The sequence below is a fragment of the Myxine glutinosa genome, chromosome 2 (genome assembly GCF_964187855.1).
Source record: "Myxine glutinosa chromosome 2, kmMyxGlut1.1, whole genome shotgun sequence".
NCBI lineage: Eukaryota > Metazoa > Chordata > Myxini > Myxiniformes > Myxinidae > Myxine > Myxine glutinosa.
In genome coordinates, this window is record NC_136262.1 from 147222369 (window position 1) to 147240619 (window position 18251).

At 45.4% G+C, this 18251-nt stretch overlaps 1 protein-coding gene across 1 annotated transcript in view; it reads left to right on the plus strand.

The window, feature by feature from the left end:
- LOC137417486 (ADAMTS-like protein 1) overlaps window positions 1-18251 on the plus strand; it is a 466111-nt gene that overhangs the window by 74844 nt on the left and 373016 nt on the right. The window lies entirely within an intron of this gene.

An 18251-nucleotide genomic window follows, 5' to 3' on the forward strand; every position in this document is an offset into this window, starting at 1 on the left:
GACCGAACTCTCTTATCTGTCTCCCTCTTCCAAATCCTGGTGGCGTCTGGTCAAATCTGTTTCTGGTGTTTGTTCCCCCTCCATCCCCTCCCGTACCTCAAACGGCTACACATCTGACTCCGCACGTGAAAAAGCTGAATGCCTCAACTCTGTGTTTGCCTCTAAATCTTGTGTCCCAAACCCATCCCTCTCTGTACCTACCATACCCAGCCGGAGCCAGCTGCTCCTGGACTACGTGTCCTTTCCTCCTGACAAGGTGGAAAAGTTTCTGTCAACCCTCGACTCTGATTCTGCAACTGGACCTGACGGCATCAGCCCACGGGTCCTAAAATCATGTTCTTCCGCTCTTTCACTCCCTCTCTCTGTTCTCTTCACCCTCTCTTTTGCTCAAGGTCAACTGCCATCTGCTTGGAAATCAGCCAGCATCACCACTTTGCACAAAAAAGGTGCAAAAACAGATCCTAGCAACTACAGACCAATCAGCCTTCTCCCAATTATCAGCAAAGTCATGGAATCCATCATTGCTTCGGATATGAAATCTTTCCTCTTCTCCAATGGCTTGATCTCTGATCATCAATTTGGTTTCAGACCAGGTCACTCTACTCTGGACATGCTGCTTCTGCTGTCTCAACAATGGATGGAGGTCCTCAATGCCAAACAGGTAATTTGAGCTGTCTCCCTCGACATATCACGTGCCTACGATACGGTCTGGCACCCCGCTCTGCTCACCAAACTCTCCTCCTTTGGTATCCATGGAAATCTCCACGCATGGCTGGCGGACTTCCTCTCTAGTCGTCGTCAACGTGTGGCCCTGAATGGGTTTCTCTCATCTCCTCTTCCTGTTCAGGCTGGAGTTCCCCAAGGCAGTGTCCTGGGCCCTGTGCTTTTTCTGGTCTTCATCAATGATCTCTCTGACTCTCTTGAAAATCCTCTCTATCTCTTTGCTGATGACTTCACCCTCTGCCGCTCCATTCCTCATCGCTCAGATCGGCAGTCTGCAGCCTCCTCACTCTCTGCAGACCTGGACAAAATCACAGACTGGGCAAACAAGTGGAACATGTCTTTCAATCCTGACAAATCTCACACTCCTACTATGTCTCTTCGAAAAGACCGACTGGACAACCCTCCCATCTACTTTCTGAATAATCCTCTCCAAGAAGTTCTGTCACTCAAGCTTTTGGGTCTCACTATCTGCCATGATCTTTCCTGGGAAAACCACATTTCCAAGCTGGCCTCCAAAGCCAGTCGCCGACTGGGCATCCTCCGTCGTGCGAAGTCCTTCCTTGGCACACCTGAGCTCCTCACCACATACAAGGCTTTCATCCGCAGCTCAATGGAGTACTGCTCTCCCCTCCGGGCTGGTGCTCCTGCCTCACACCTAGCTCGTCTTCACGCTGTTGAAACCAAAGCGTTCAGAATCATTGGAATCTCCCGCGATGACGCCATCTCCGAGGGCCTTTCACTTAATCACCGCAGGCAGGTTGGTGGTCTTTCCGTCTTCTACCGACTCCTCTCCGGCCTTGCTCCCCCAGCTCTCTCTGGGCTCTGTCCCCCAAATATTCCTGCAGGTCGCACAAGATCTGCCTGCAACCCTCTTATGGTTAAACTGCCAAAATCAAGACTCTCTGCTCACCTTCAGTGCTTCATTCCTCTTTTCTCCCACCTCTGGAACAAAGTCCCTCACTCTCTTCAATCCCACTCCTCCCTCCAGGTCTTTAAAACGGCTGTTCACCACCATCTCTTATCTTCCCCAATCCAAAACCTTGATCTTTTCTACCCCCGCTAATTTCACCCCAAATCCACTTTTTTTAGGTGACTTTTGACTTCTTTCCTGGAAGTCCTTGGTGGCCTGGCGTTTTATACCTATCCTGCCTCCCCCCAGGCCCTCTCCCTCCAAAAACATCTCCCGATGTCCCTGCCCTCAAATGTTGTGTTTGTGTGCTTCCTCCCCTTCTCTCCCCATCTTGTCGACCGCTCCCCTTTTTATATTATATACTTTGTTTGCTTGTTTGTTTGATTTGTTTGTTTGATAAATGTTAGCTCTTTCACGAGCCTCGACTCTGTATGCAAAAAAAAAATTTAAAAAATCGTATAATTATATTTGCCGTTAGTGGTTGTTAAATATAGCCTCATTGTATGATATATTTTCATTTTATTTGTACTGCAACTGGTAATGTTAAATTTAATCAACTGATATCTTGATTTATTCCTGACGCATTTCCGGTCATACAGCACGGCGTTCCTGGCGAGGACCGCATCGCAACTTTGTGTACATACGCAATCAGGAAATAGTGCTGTATATTACCCCTGATTTGTATCGATGTACTTTAGGTTGAACACTTTGTTACCACAATATGTGTTTGTCAAGCCCAGAGTTATGCATTGGAATACTTTGTAATGTGCGTGTGTGATTATTTAGACCATGTTCGAAAGTAGTCCGAACGGCTTTTATTCATTCGCCACACGTCTTTGAACGGAGAACAACCGATAATAATCCAAGTCCGGCAACTCGTCTTCGGAGTCCAGCATAAAGAGGCAACAAGTTTCTCCGGTGTCAATAGGAGTTCGAAACTTCCTTACGGTGTGCAAGCGCTGTATTGCGAGAAGAATAAAGTCCAAGACACCCGTATTGAGATCTGCTCGTGATTATGCTGAGGCATTTACAGTAGAAACTTGCCTTCAACTCGGGACAGAAAGCGTAGCCAATGCGATTGTGAGCTGGTGGTACTTCGGAGGCAACGTGAGGTCGGTTCTTCAAGCAGTGCTGCACGAAGAAGTAACATTTGGGAGTCGGGACAGTTACAGTAAGCCACCTCGTGCACCTCGTGCACCTCGTGATCGTGTGTTCTGCTTACCATTCGACGCCTGATTGATGGAGTTTTTACCCACAGACAAAACACATTGACTTCTCGAGTCTTCATTCGTCGAGGGTTGGACCGAGTGTTATAAGTAACGTTTTAAAGAAGGTGACGTTCACAGTGCTCGGTACGGTAGGTTCAATCCTAATTTATAAGGACTCAGAGACAGTTTAAGTTTATGTGCTTGTGATGTCTGTGGTTGAATCCATTTCTGTATATCATTTCAACACAAAGTCATGAACTGTTACATTTGAAGTGATTTGTTAATGGATGCCAAAAAAATCGATTGTAACTTGATTAGTCAGTTGGTTGCCTCAAATTGTTCCAATGAGATTTGTTTGCTTATTCATTTGTAGCCAAATTTATTTGGTTAAGTGGTTAAACTATCTCAAATCATAAATCTGTGTTGGAAATTGCTCAACGCTAGCCTTCTCCCCACTTAACTTGTCCATTTTCCCTCTACGTCAGTAAAGTCTCAGTAACATTTCAGGCCCTAGTGGAAAGCCCCTTGGTCCCAGAGAGTTAGAAGGGCAAATAGAAGCTCTTGAGGACGAAGTCACACGTTTCCGAGAGGTACTGGAAGATGAAGAAGATGAGACTAAGAGGAATTGCATAAAAAAAGAAAACAAAAGGGTGGGAACAACAAATTAGTGACCTCACTAATACACTTGGTGACCTGGATGTGTTGGGACCCAGGAGATTGGGTCGACATCGTCAACCAACCCAAAAGGTAGTGGACATGATAGAGAGGGAAAGAGAAAAACGACTAATTAAATTATTCCAGCAGAAATATGAGGACTGGAATCTGCTTTGGAGGATCTGCTTTGGATGTCTTAGAAAGGGAAACCATTTTAAGGACTGCCGCAAGCGCCACACTTGTGAAAGGTGCAAGGGAAGGCATCCAACGTGTCTCCATGAAGAAAATTACAAATCGGAGCAATCCCATAAGAAGGAGGCTCCATCTCAACTTGTGGAAAGTAGTGCTCAGGATGAAGTTGAGTCCGCAGTGTCTCTTGGAGTGACAGCAGGAGGATCCACGAGCACGTCGACAGTCGTTCCTGTGTGGATTTCCACAACAAGCAATCCGGTACAGAGAAGCTTGTTTATGCCCTTCTGGACATCCAGAGTGACGCAACATTCGTTGATGAAGGGATCAGTGAAATGCTGCAGGCCATCACAGAGCCTGTCCGACTGAGGCTGATGACCATGATAGGACGGGACTCCATCGTTCATTGTAAAAGAGCAACTGGACTGCGAGTGAGAGGATTCATCTCCGCCACTCATATTGATCTTCCACCTGCATATACAAGAGACTTCATTCCAGTTGACCGGTCTCATATTCCAACATGTGAGACTGCCAGGAGATGGAGCGACCTGGCTCTCATTGCCGATGAGCTTCCATCTTTAAAGGAATGTGATGTAGGAGTCCTTATAGGCTATGACTGCTCCAGAGCTTTGGCACCTCGTCAAGTTATTACCGGACTGAAAAATGAGCCATATTCCCAGAAGACTGACCTAGGTTGGAGCATCGTAGGATGTGCATCACCTCGTGTTGATACCGGAGACGTCACTGGACTCTGCCATCGGATAAGAGTCAAAGAGCTCCCAGCGCTGACACCTTCAGATGCCATCAGCTTGTTGGAGTCGGACTTAGCAGATATGAGACATAATGAAAAAGGTGTCTCTCAAGACGACGTGCTGTTCCTACACATCCTTGAAAGGGAGATCCAGCAAAATTTGAGTGGTCATTATGAGATGCCCCTCCCTTTCAAGACACGCCCTCATCTCCCCAACAACAAAAAAACTCGCCCTGATTCGTCTGAAGCGTCTTAAGAGAAACTCGACAAGTACGAGAAGTATCGCGAACATTACGTTAAATTCATGAAGGGAGTAATCGATGACGGTGATGCGGAGAAAGCGACAAACGAACCCTTGCCAGGAACTGCATGGTACATCCCTCACCACGGTGTCTACCATCCCAAAAAGCTCGATAAGATCCGGGTAGCCTTTGATTGCTCGGGGAAATATGAAGGTACTTCACGCAACGAACTTCTTCTGACTGGACCGGATCTGACTAATGGCCTGTTGGGAGTTCTGTGCAGGTTCCGCAAGCATCCTGTCGCCATCATGTGTGACCGAGAAGATGTTCCATCAATTCCATGTCAAGCTTGAAGATCGTAACTACCTTAGATTCCTGTGGTGGGAAGATAACGACACCAGTCAAGAACCTGTCAATTCAAAATGAAGGTTCTTTTGCTTGGGTCAACGTCATCACCTGGATGTGCCAACTACGGGCTCAAGCATCTCGCCAGGCAGAGGGAAACTGAATTTCCTCTGGCTTCAAAATTTGTCAGCAGGAATTTCTATGTTGACGCTGGTGTCACTAGTGTGAAGGACACCGGAGAGGCCATTCGTCTCGTGAAGGAAGCTAGAGAACTCTGCTGCAAGGGTAGCTTACGTCTCCACAAGTTTGTCTCCAATGACAGGATCGTAGTGGAAAGCATTACTCCTTCGGAGAGAGCCACTGACATCAAGAATCTCAACTTGAATTTTGATGATCTGCCTGTTGAGAGAACTCTTGGAGTGCAGTGGTGTGTGGAATCAGATCAGTTCAGATTTCAAATAGTTCTAAGGGACCAGCCTTTGACTGGTCGTGGTATTCTTTCTACAGTTGCCTCACTTTATGACCCCTTGGGATTCATTGTCCCCTTTGTCCTCAATGGCAAGCAAATTCTCCAAGATATGTGCAGGCAAGGAACAGGCTGGGATGACCCACTTAAAGAAGAACTTTGCCCAAGGTGGAAACGCTGGACAGAGGATCTTGCCAATCTGGAGAACCTCACTATTCCCAGATGCTACCAACCTCCAGGATTCAGAGAGATCCTAAAGGTCGAATTGCATCTCTTCTCAGATGCAAGTACCACTGGCTATGGACAGTGTTCGTACCTCAGACTCGAAAACAAAAATTGCGTTGTTCATTGCTCGCTTGTCATGGGGAAGTCTCGGGTGGCACCAACTAAGGTAACTACCATACCCAGATTGGAACTGATGGCTGCAGTAGTCTCTGTTATAGCCAGCAACATGCTAAGGGAGGAGTTGGAATATGAGCATGTTGAAGAATTATTCTGGACAGATTCGAGAGGGTGCTTGGCTACATCAGCAACAAGGCTCGACAATTTCATACATTTGTTGCCGACCGAGTGCAAAGAATCCGTCACAGCACAACACCAGAACAATGGAGATACGTTCCAACTGATGAAAACCCAGCTGATCATGCTTCTAGAGGTCTGACAGTGACTGAACTGCAGACATCTAATTGGTTTACAGGACCCAAATTCCTTTGGCAAAGGGAAATCATCATGAAACAAGAACCAGCCCCAGAAATACCTGTCCGAGATCCAGAAGTTAAGGCTGCGCAGGTCGCTACAAAGACTACTGAGCAGTTCTGCTAAGTAGCCCGACTTTCTTGTTTCTCAAAGTGGTCAAAGGCAGTGAGAGCCATTGCAAGGCTCTGACTCGGGCGAGAAAAATCGGATGGACTAACTACGGTCAGTGAGAGAAAGGATGCTGAAATGCTCATCATAAAGGCTGTACAGTGTCAAGCCGACCCCGAAGAGGTTGATGTCGCTCCAAGCAAATGGCAACTGGCTAGGGTAACTGCAACCTTGGAGGATTCAGATGGACTGGTGAGAAGAGTCAAATTACTGAGGAGCATTCCAAGTTTGGACAGACAAGGGAAACGTACTTCGGAACCCTCAATACACGAACGTCCAATCCAGAAGTTTGTTCTTCCACTGGAGAATGAGCAAGATCTGTCCCCTAAATCTCGAGAGGCATATGACCTTCGACCGGATGTTAGATAGTTATCGTGTCTGTTGTCTGCGATGAAAATACACCCGATTCCTCTGCTTCCAGACCTTGTTTTGTTTCGTGTGTTATCTGCTTTAATGTCGGCAATTTACTTGAGGAATCATCCGCAATTTGGTGGGAGTGCAAATGACAACATCGTACAATTATATTTGCCGTTAGTGGTTGTTAAATATAGCCTCATTGTATGATATATTTTCATTTTCGTTGTACTGCAACTGGTAATGTTAAATTTAATCAACTGATATATTTCTTTCTTTCTGACGCATTTCCGGTCATACAGTACGGCGTTCTTGGCGAGGACCGCATCGCAACTTTGTGTACAAACGTAATCAGGAAATAGTGCTGTATAATTAAATTACCCCTGATTTGTATCGATGTACTTTAGGTTGAACACTTTGTTACCACAATATGTGTTTGTCAAGCCCAGAGTTATGCATTGGAATACCTTGTAATGTGTGTGTGATTATTTAGACCATGTTCGAAAGCAGTCCGAACGGCTTTTATTAATTCGCCACACGTCTTTGAACGGAGAACAACCTATAATCCAACATGGCGACTCGTCTTTCGAGCCCAGCATAAAGAGCCAACAAGTTTCTCCGGTGTCAATAGGAGTTCGAAACTTCCTTACGGTGTGCAAGCGCTGTTTTGTGAGAAGAATAAAGTTCAAGACACCCGTATTAAGATCTTTGCTCGTGATTATGCTGAGGCATCTACAGTGTACCTATTCTAAACCAGGGCACACACCGGCATATTCATCCCAGCATGCTGGTACTCAATTTGCTGACCTCGGAAGGATGACGGGCTGTTCCCCCTGGCGTTAATTCAGCAATCGACTGGGATTCAAACTCAGGATCCAAGGATCCCAAGCTGGCACCCTAACCGCTAACTCAACACCAGGCTACTGTCATAAAACTTCACAAAGTTGTGGAGGTCATCACAATTGAGAAGCGTATTGATATTGAGTTCAAAGGTCATCTGGAGGTCAAATTGCTAAAATCGCCAGTTTTCATCCGATTGACTTAAAAATTGAACAGCATTTGCATATTGAGTCACCAAATTGGTAAACCAACTATTTTGAGGTCAAAATGTCAAAGGTCAACTCAAAGTCAAACTTCCAAAGTCATCAATTTTTATCTGATAAATCATCAATTTTAATCTTGTTGACCCGAGCTTTGATTAAGATCGTCCATTTTAATCTTAATGAAATTGAAAATTTGATGTATTCATGGCAATGGAGAGGTATAAAACACATGGACACTGCTAGGACTTCCAGGAAAGCTGTCGGTATTTCGAAAAAGTAGATCTGGCGTGAATTAACGGGGGTAGAAAAGATCAAGGTTTTGGATGGGGGAAGACGAGATGGTGGTGAACAGCTGTTTTGAAGACCTGGAGGGAGGAGTGGGATTGAATAGAGTGAGGGAGTTTGTTCCAGAGGCTGGAGAAAAGAGGAATGAAAGAGTGAAGGTGAGCAGAGAGTCTTGATTTTGGCAGTTTCAACAGAAGAGGTTTGCTGGCAGATCTTGTGTGACCTGGAGGAATATTTGGGGGACAGCACAGATAGAGCTGGGGAGGCTAGGCCGGAGAGGATCGGTAGAAGACAGAAAGACCACCAACCTGACTGCGGTGAGAGAGAGGCCCTCAGAATTAGCTTCATCGCGGGAGATTCCAATGATTCTGAAAGCTTTGGTTTCAACAGCGTGAAGCATGTCACCAGCCCAGAGGGAAGAGCAGTATTCGATGAAGCTGCAGATGAAAGCCTTGCATGTGGTGAGGAGCTCAGGTGTGCCAAGGAAGGACTTCGCATGACGGAGGATGCCCAGTCGGCGACGGGCTTTGGAGGCCAGCTTGGAAATGTGTTTTTCCCACGAAAGATCATGGCAGATAGTGAGACCCAAAAGCTTGAGTGACAAAACTTCTTGGAGAGGATTGTTGAGAAAGTAGATGGGAGGGTTGTCCAGTCAGTCTTTTCGGAGAGACATAATGAGAGTGTGAGATTTGTCAGGATTGAAAGACATCTTCCACTTGTTTGACCAGTCTGTGATTTTGTCCAGGTCTGCAGAGAGTGAGAGACTGCAGACTGCCGATCTGAGGGATGAGGTATGGAGCGGCAGAGAGTGGAGTCATCATCAAAGAGACAGAAAGGATTTTCCAGAGTCGGAGAGATTATTGATAAAGACCATAAAAAGCACAGGGCCCAGAACACTGCCTTGGGGAACTCCAGCCTGAACAGGAAGGGGAGAGGAGAGAAATCCATTCAGCGCCATACCTTGACTACGACCAGAGGAAGTCCGCAAGCCATTCGTGGAGATTTCCATGGATACCATAGGAAGAGAGTTTGGTGAGCAGAGCGGGGTGCCAGACCGTATCGAAGGCACATGATATACCAAGGGAGACTGCTATGATTTCCTGTTTGGCATTGAGGACCTCCGTCCATTGTTGAGACAGCAGAAGCAGCATGTCCAGAGTAGAATGACCTGGTCTGAAACCAAATTGATGATCAGAGATCAAGCCATTGGAGAAGCGGAAAGATTTGATATCCGAAGCAATGATGGATTTCATGACTCAGCTGATAATTGGGAGCAGGCTAATTGGTCTGTCGTTGCAAGGATCTGTTTTTGCACCTTTTTTGTGTAAAGCAGTAATGTTGGCTGATTTCCAAGCTGAAGGCAGATGACCTTGAGCAGAAGAGAGGTTTAAGAGAACAGAGAGAGGGGAAGATAGAGCGGCAGAGCAGGATTTTAGGACCCGTGGGCTGATGCCGTTTGGTTCAGTTGCAGAATCAGAGTCGAGGTTTGACAGAAACTTCTCCATCTTGTCAGGAGAGAGGGACACAGAGCCCAGGAGCAGCTGGGTACGACTGGGTATGGTGGGTACAGAGAGAGACGAGTTTGTAGTCGTCGTCGTAGTAGTCGTAGTCATCATAGTAGTCGTATGCTATTTCAATTTATAGGCCAAAACTTCATTTCTCATTTTGGGAAATCATACACCACATCTATGGTGTTGTGAATAGCGTCATCCATGAACATCAAATTATCTTTACGTTTTATTCACAATGATTGCAAGTTGTGTGTGCTGGAAACCTCAGCTGCACAATTTCAGATTCTCCTTTGGACCAGGTATTTAGCGAAGCACAAATGTTTTAGGCTGTTGCCCAACCAGACTATCTACCGACATTAAACTGCATCAAAACAATGTTAAAAGAAGCACTTTGTATCTTTAGTAATCCAATCTGTTATCATCAAACCAATCTTTGCATACATTATTGTTCATTGCTCATAACTGTCTCTACCTTCCCATCTACCTAAAAACAAAAATCGCCCAAACAAGATGATTGAAAAACAAGACCGAAAGTCTAAGCGGCGTAGCTGGACTTGTTTGATACTTTTGTTGAAGAGTATAGTATACATGTATACATACATACATACATGCATACATGCATACGTACATACACACTACATGACCAAAACTATGCGGACACACCTAATTAGTGGATTCGGCTGTTTCAGCCACACCCATTGCTGACGGGTATATATAATCAAGCACACAGTCATGCAATCTCAATAGACAAACATTGGCAGTAAAATGGGCCATACTGAAGAGCTCGGTGACTTTCAACATGGCGCAGTCATAGGATGCCACCTTTCCAACAAGTCAGTTCGACAAATTTCTGCCCTGCTAGAGCTACCCCGGTCAAATGTAAGTGCTGTTATTGTGAAGTAGAAACGTCTGGGAGAAACAACAGCTCAGCCGTGAAGTGGTAGGCCATACAAGCTCACAGAACGGGACCGCCGAGTGCTGAAGCATGTATTGCGTAAAAATCGTCTGTCCTTGTTTGCAAGACTCACTACCGAGTTCCAAACTGCCTCTGGAAGCAACATCAGGACAACAACTGCTCGCCGGGAGCTTCATGAAATTGGTTTCCATGGCCGAGCAGCCGCACACAAGCCTAAAATCACCATGTGCAATGCCAGGCGTCGGCTGGAGTGGTGTAAAGCTCGCGGCCATTGGACATTGGAGCAGTGGAAACGAGTTATCTGGAGTGATGAATGACGCTTCACTATCTGGCAGTCCGCCGGACGAATTTTGGTTTGGCGGATGCTAGGAGAACGCTACCTACCTGAATGCATAGTGCCAACTGTAAAAGTTTGGTGGAAGAGTAATAATTGTCTGGGGCTGTTTTCATGGATCGGGCTCGGCCCCTTAGTTCCAGTGAAGGGAAATCTTCACGCTACAGCATACAATGACATTCTAGAGTCTAGACGATTGTGTGGCTCCAACTTTGTGGCAACAGTTTGGGGAAGGCCCTTTCCTGTTTCAGCATGACAATGCCCCCGTGCACAAAGCAAGGTCCATAGAGAAATGGTTTGTCGAGATCGGTGTGGAAGAACTTGACTTGCCTGTGCTGCGCCAACTGCAAGCCAGGCGCAATCGCCCACCATCAGTGCCCGACCGCACTAATGCGCTTGTGGCTGAATGGAAGCAAATCCCCGCAGCAATGTTCCAACATGTTGTGGAAAGCCTTCCCAGAAGAGTGGAGGTTGTTATAGCAGCGAAGGGGGGGGGGGGGGGGGGAACCAACTCCATATTAATGCCCATGATTTTGGAATGAGATGTGTGATGTTCAGTTGTCCACATACATTTGGCCATGCGGTGTATATATATATATATGATCTAGGGGCATACACCCCCGCCCCCCCCCCCCCCCCAACGTCATATATCATCACCCTGTTGTCATAATTTCAGTTCCCCCCAATCATCAAGTGTGATAATTTGCCCCAAACAGGTATATGACGTAATATATGAACGTTTCCTAAAGGGTGTTGAAAGAAACATCACTGGCAGAGACAAATGGCATTACATTCTACCTTTCAGAAGCGTAATTGTCGGCAATAAAACTCACCAAATATGTCGGATAAATATGTGAGGGACATACCCACATACGGAGAGACAAACGCTGTAAACACAGGAACCAAACATCTACGCCATAAAAAGACATTTGTTTAATCACGAATTTGCCAGTTCTAAAACCCTCTTTGCAAATTTGCCGAAGAGGAAGAAGTGCAAATGTGTGGTTTATTCACACAGCACTTTCAATGGAAACATTTCTTATTCTATGACAGTAGAGACCTTTTAGAAGGACATGGAACAGTATATACTAGCCGAAAGCACCCGGCGTTGCCCGGGTTCTTTTTGAATGAATTTACGACTATAATTCAGCTTTTACTCGCGGCCGTAGAAGATTGACTACGATAATTCAGCTCAGCTTTTAATTGCGAAATGGGCCCAGCCCGACCGAGGCGGCCTCGACCGGCCTCGCCCAGCCTCGCCACATAGCCGATAACCTTTCCGGGGCCCGTCCCGACATTTTTTGTTTCAGAGGTTTCCTCCTATCAGAGGAAGAAATGCGGGCAAGGGGGTTAACAAGGGGAGATGCAGAAAATAGGGCAAAATGGAGAAGATTGTCATGGGGACCGCAAGGCTAACCCCTGCTCTAGCAGGGAAAATGGCCTTAAAATGCCTGTTGTTGTTGTTGTTGTTGTTGTAGTAGTATACAGTCACGTGAAAAAGTAAGTACACCCCATGTAAAGTTTTGACTTTTTCAACATATTTCAACATACAGCTATTTGATCTTCATTTCAACAATATTGATAGATAAAGGTGATATAATATAACAAATATCATGAAACATTTACATTTTGTAGTCCATTGTATAATTTAAATAAACATAAATGCAAATTTCGCATGTGGAAAAAGTAAGTACACCTCTACATTTATCACTACTTCAAATACCTAAAATTAGAATCAGGTGCACCAGCTCAGGTGCAAATGATGAGAACATCGTTGGAGAGGATCTTGGAGGAACCTGTCTTATTTAAACCTCAGACATTTCGTTTGGTTTGCTCTTTGTTGTTGAAGTGTGCGGCGTCACCATGCCGAGATCAAAAGAGCTCTCTGAGGCCTTCAGAAAGAAGGTTATAGATGCCGACAAGTCTGGGAATGGATTTAAAAAGATCTCCAAACAATTTGAAATCAATCATTCGACTGTCCGGAAGATCATCTACAAGTGGAGAAGATTCCAAACAACTGCCAACTTGTTCAGCCCGAGAGCAGACCACAAGATGCTGAAAGAAGTCTCTAAGAACCCCAGAATGTCATCACGGGACCTACAGGTAGCTCTTGCCACTGTTGATGTCAAAGTGCACGAGTCTACCATTAGAAAGAGGCTGCACAAATTTGATCTACATGGGAGGTGTGCCAGGAGGAAACCTTTGCTGTCCAGAAAGAACATCAGGGCAAGACTAAAGTTTGCCAATGAACACCGAGGCAAATACCAGAACTTCTGGAGCAATGTGCTCTGGACAGATGAGTCAAAGGTAGAGCTATTTGGCCACAGTACCAGAAGACATGTTTGGCGAAAACCCAAGACAGCATTTGACCACAAGAACCTGATACCAACTGTAAAGCATGGTGGTGGAAATATTATGGTTTGGGGCAGCTTTGCTGCATCAGGGCCTGGGCAGCTCACCATCATATAATCCACTATGAATTCTTCACTGCACCAGAGGGTGCTTGAGGATAATGTGAAGCCATCTGTCAGAAAATTAAACTCAACCGAAGGTGGACCTTGCAACATGACAATGACCCTAAACATACCAGTAAATCCACCGAGGAATGGTTGAAAAGAAAGAAATGGAGGGTTCTGGAATGGCCAAGTCAAAGCCCGGATCTAAATCCCATCGAGATGTTGTGGGGGATTTGAAACGAGCTGTGCATGCAAGAAACCCCTCAAACATCGCACAGCTGAAAGAATTCTGCATGGAGGAGTGGGCAAAAATTTCTCCCAGTCGATGTCAGAGACTGGTAGGCAGTTATAAGAAACGCCTACTTGAAGTTGTTTCTGCCAAAGGGGGCAATACCACCTATTCGAGCCAAGGGTGTACTTACTTTTCCCACATGCGAAATTTGCATTTATGTTTATTTAAATTATACAATGGACTACAAAATGTAAATGTTTCATGATATTTGTTATATTATATCACCTTTATCTATCAATATTGTTGAAATGAAGATCAAATAGCTGTATGTTGAAATATTTTGAAAAAGTCAAAACTTTACATGGGGTGTACTTACTTTTTCACGTGATTGTATATATACAGTGTGGCCCCGTTATAACGCGATCGTTGAGGTCCATAAAATGTCATCGTGAAAAAAGCGGGGGCGCGCTAAATCAGGGTTCAAGAAAATCAGCGTTCAAACTGACCCAATGTTACCCTAATATCCTAAAACATCCTAAAAGAAAAAATAAAAACATTCAAGAATGTTCGAGTTTATTTCATCATTTATGATAATCATCATTTTGCAGTTTATTTCTTTAAAAAGTGATAGAGTGTTCCTTGCTTGAACGTAGCATGTCGCTGGCTGCGAGCGAAACTAGAATGCTTCTGAGTTGGAGGATTTTTATGTGGTCTGGGTCTCCAGCCAATTGAACACCTCGAGGTGTTCAATGGCTTCAGACACTTTTGGGGGTGGGTGTGGAGGCTCTTCATTATCATCTTCTTGTGGCTCGAGAACCGGTGGTACACTTGCTTCCGCCGGTGCTGTAGTTACGTTACGGACGATCTCGGCGTCTGTCAGATGCTCAGGCATTCGTCATCGGCAGAGTGCCACTGGTGTAGCTCTTCTTTGCTCCATTCAGACATTGGAAGGCCTTCTGAGCGAGCTTGAACAAACCACTCGTACAGGGAGTCATCGAGGCTGACATCTTTGGCTGTCTTCAGGCGTTTAGCTTTTAGTCCTGCTTCTTAAACTTTGCAAAGTGACGTACGTAACTTTTCTTCTCGAGATTTCCAGCCACGAAGTGTTTCATTCCGGTATCCCGAGGTCTCGTGCAACTTGTTTGACTTTTCGTCTTGATCGCGTCAAGTGCGTGAAGCTTGTCTTTCACAGAAAAATATTTTCTTTTTCTAGCAGTTTGTTCCATTTCCGGAAGAAGCTCCGGAAAGAGCAAAAAAAAAAGGTCCAATGACTCATCGCGTTATATCCGAATTCGCGTTAAATCGGGGCGCGTAAAATGGGGGTTTCACTGTATGTATATATATATTGTTACGCAACCGTGATTAACACCACAGTTACGGATGGCCGATTTGCGAGACTTTAACTCCCGAGGCGAAAACTCAATGGCGGATTCAAGCTCAACACAAAGTTAAACGCGTGGAATGGCGGACACAGCAAAGCTCCGCAGCCCTATCTATTAAAAGAAACACCCAGGAAACTGCGTTCAGATATATACAGAAAATAATACAAGGATTTATTAATGAAAAGTAAAGACAGTGAAAAAGCCCGCGCCGGTAATACTAATAACTCTAATAAGCCTAAATTGGGATCCCACACACAACAGATACCAAACACGATACGAGGGAGATTATGAATACGAAAATAACACGTCTCGTCAGGTAAAGTGTAAACGCGGAGCTCGGGCTTATCTGGCTCCTTTCGTCTTCTTGTAACACGGCCGCGCTCAACCGCCACCAGGCCTCGTCGGTTCAACGGCACACCCACACCACGAGCTCCCTTGCTCCGACGGTCCAACGCAGGGCCAGGAAGGACTCCTTTGAACTCCACTCGGTCCAACGCAGGGCTGCACAAAGCAAACGAACTCCACTCGACCAGGGCCAGGAAGGACTCCTTTGAACTCCACTCGACTCGACTCTCTGCGGGAGTGCTGGCAGCCAAGTGCCAACTGTTCACTGCTCTGTGCCAACTCTCCGTGCCAACTCTCAACGAACTCTCTACGAACTGCTCAACGAACTGCTGCTGAGTGCCAACTGCCAACGAACTGCTGCTGAGTGCCAACTGCCAACGAACTGCTGCTGAGTGCCAACTGCCAACGAACTGCTGCTGAGTGCCAACTGCCAACGAACTGCCTAAAATGGCGTCCGACCGTCGCTAATATCTCTGGCCGATGACGTCACATTGGCGTACTCCTCAGCCAATCAAAAGCCTCCCAACTCGCCGGCTCGCCCAGGTCACGCCCTCTGCACAACCACTCCACTCTCCCGTCCGCGACCCCCGCGGTCCTTGTGTTATAACACGTGCCAGGCGAGGTTTGTAGGCCTTGGAGGTGTAAACGGTGGCGGCCAATTGTGGCGGTGTTTTTGGCCTGGTTTCCTGTCCATTTGTTCCGAAGTCATTGTCAGGGAAAGGAATTATTTAATGTTGCGCTAAGGACCTAACTAATGTTTATGTGGTTTGCAGTGCCATAATGGACAAAGGTTTGACTACTAGGTGAGACTCACAGGGGCGTTACCTTTAATCCCTCACTATTTAACACTCGAACCTCCAGGTAGATCCACAATCATACATCTTCCCCCGACAAACGCCTAAACATCAAGAACTTATTACATGTAGAGTCCCTGTCACGACAGCCGAATACCTACCTATTCAGATCTACCTAGATCTAGATGTTGCTCTACCAAATTCAGAACAATATATATATATATATATATATATATATATATATATATATATATATATATATATTATATATATATACAGTGGAACCTTGACTTACGAGTTTAATTCGTTCTGTGACCGAGCTCGTAACTCAAATTGCTCGTATCTCAAATCAAATTTCCCCATTGAAATGCATTGAAATGCTATTAATCCGTTCCAGCCCGCCAAAAACCACACCAATTTTTTAAAAAATATACAGTATATATAAAAATATCTCGCGCTTTATATTTCACCTGTATGCAGCATACAAGTTGGCAGGATGGCCTGGACTGGAGGTACGCACACTTGACTCTAAAGTCTAAACTGTCCAGCCTGGGTTTGAATCCCGACCCAGCTATAACCTGTCATGGGTGAATCACAGGCAGGGTGATTCATCAATGTGTGTACCGCTAAACTGGGCGCCCCGTTTGCGTCCCATTAGTTGTTGGATGTTAAGGATCTCACCGTGTTTTCCACAAAGAGAAGGCGAGCTATCGCCGGCACTCTGAACAAGTTGTGGCCTGGCATGCTCTTCTCCTCTGCCGTTATATACGTCCTCCTCGGCACCTCGCTCATGTTTTTCGACGATTGCGTGTTTTATATCCAAGCACAAGTTTTATATAAAACACGACGATTGCGTGTTTTATATCCACAAGTTGTGGCCTGGCATGCTCTTCTCCTCTGCCGTTATATACGTCCTCCTCGACACCTCGCTCATGTTTTTCGACGATTGCGTGTTTTATATCCAAGCACATCATCCTCTTCTTCTTCTCAGTACCGTGTTTTCCACAAAGAGAAGGCGAGCTATCGCCGGCATTCTGAACAAGTTGTGGCCTGGCATGCTCTTCTCCTCTGCCGTTATATACGTCCTCCTCGACACCTCGCTCATGTTTTTCGACGATTGCGTGTTTTATATCCAAGCACATCATCCTCTTCTTCTTCTCAGCACTGCACTTGCCACTCACTTTCTTAGGCCCCATGGTTAAAACTAAGAAATTTTCCGAAATAACCAAAATGCGAAAACAAAAATGCAGCGCTATACGACAGAGATACTGTACGTGCACGGCAAGATAACCACGTGACCAGAACCCACCTGGCGGCGTAAACTCGAAATAACCAAAATGCGAAAACAAAAATGCAGCGCTATACGACAGAGATACGTACTGTACTTGCACGGCAAGATAACCACGTGACCAGAACCCACCTGGCGGCGTAAACTCGAAATAACCAAAATGCGAAAACAAAAATGCAGTGCTATACGACAGAGATACGTACTGTACTTGCACGGCAAGATAACCACGTGACCAGAACCCACCTGGCGGCGTAAACTCGAAATAACCAAAATGCGAAAACAAAAATGCAGCGCTATACGACAGAGATACTGTACTTGCACGGCAAGATAACCACGTGACCGGGTGGCGAAAGCTCGTAACTCGGATCTCGGCTCGCATCTCAAAGCAATAAACCGCCCGAGCGACGGCTCGTATCTCGAAAAACTCATAAGTTGGGGCACTCGTAAGTCAAGGTTCCACTGTATATATATATATATATATATATATATATATATATATATATATATATATATATATATATATATATATATATATATATATATATATATATATATATATATGTATATATATATTGTTACAGACGCGGATGAAAGATGTTATTTTACCGAGCGGTTTGGTATTACCGCGTCCGAACAGTTACTCCCCGATTAGAACCCGATTTCACCCGAACGTTGACCAGATCGCTCCACAGATATTCAATCGGGAAACCTCTAAAACGACCGAAAGAGAATGAAAAAGAAGAAGAAGACAGAGTACGGAGGAAGAACAGATTTATTATACACACACAAGCAATGGATTGAAGAAGCAGTCACACAGCGAATTGTTAACTTACACTATTCATGTTACTTAACCCCAAGACAACGAGTAGGACAGACGACGTTCACACTTACACAGGGGATATTGCAGGCAGGTAGGGCTTGAGGTGGATTGCTGGAGAGGGAGGCAAGGTCGGAGGTAG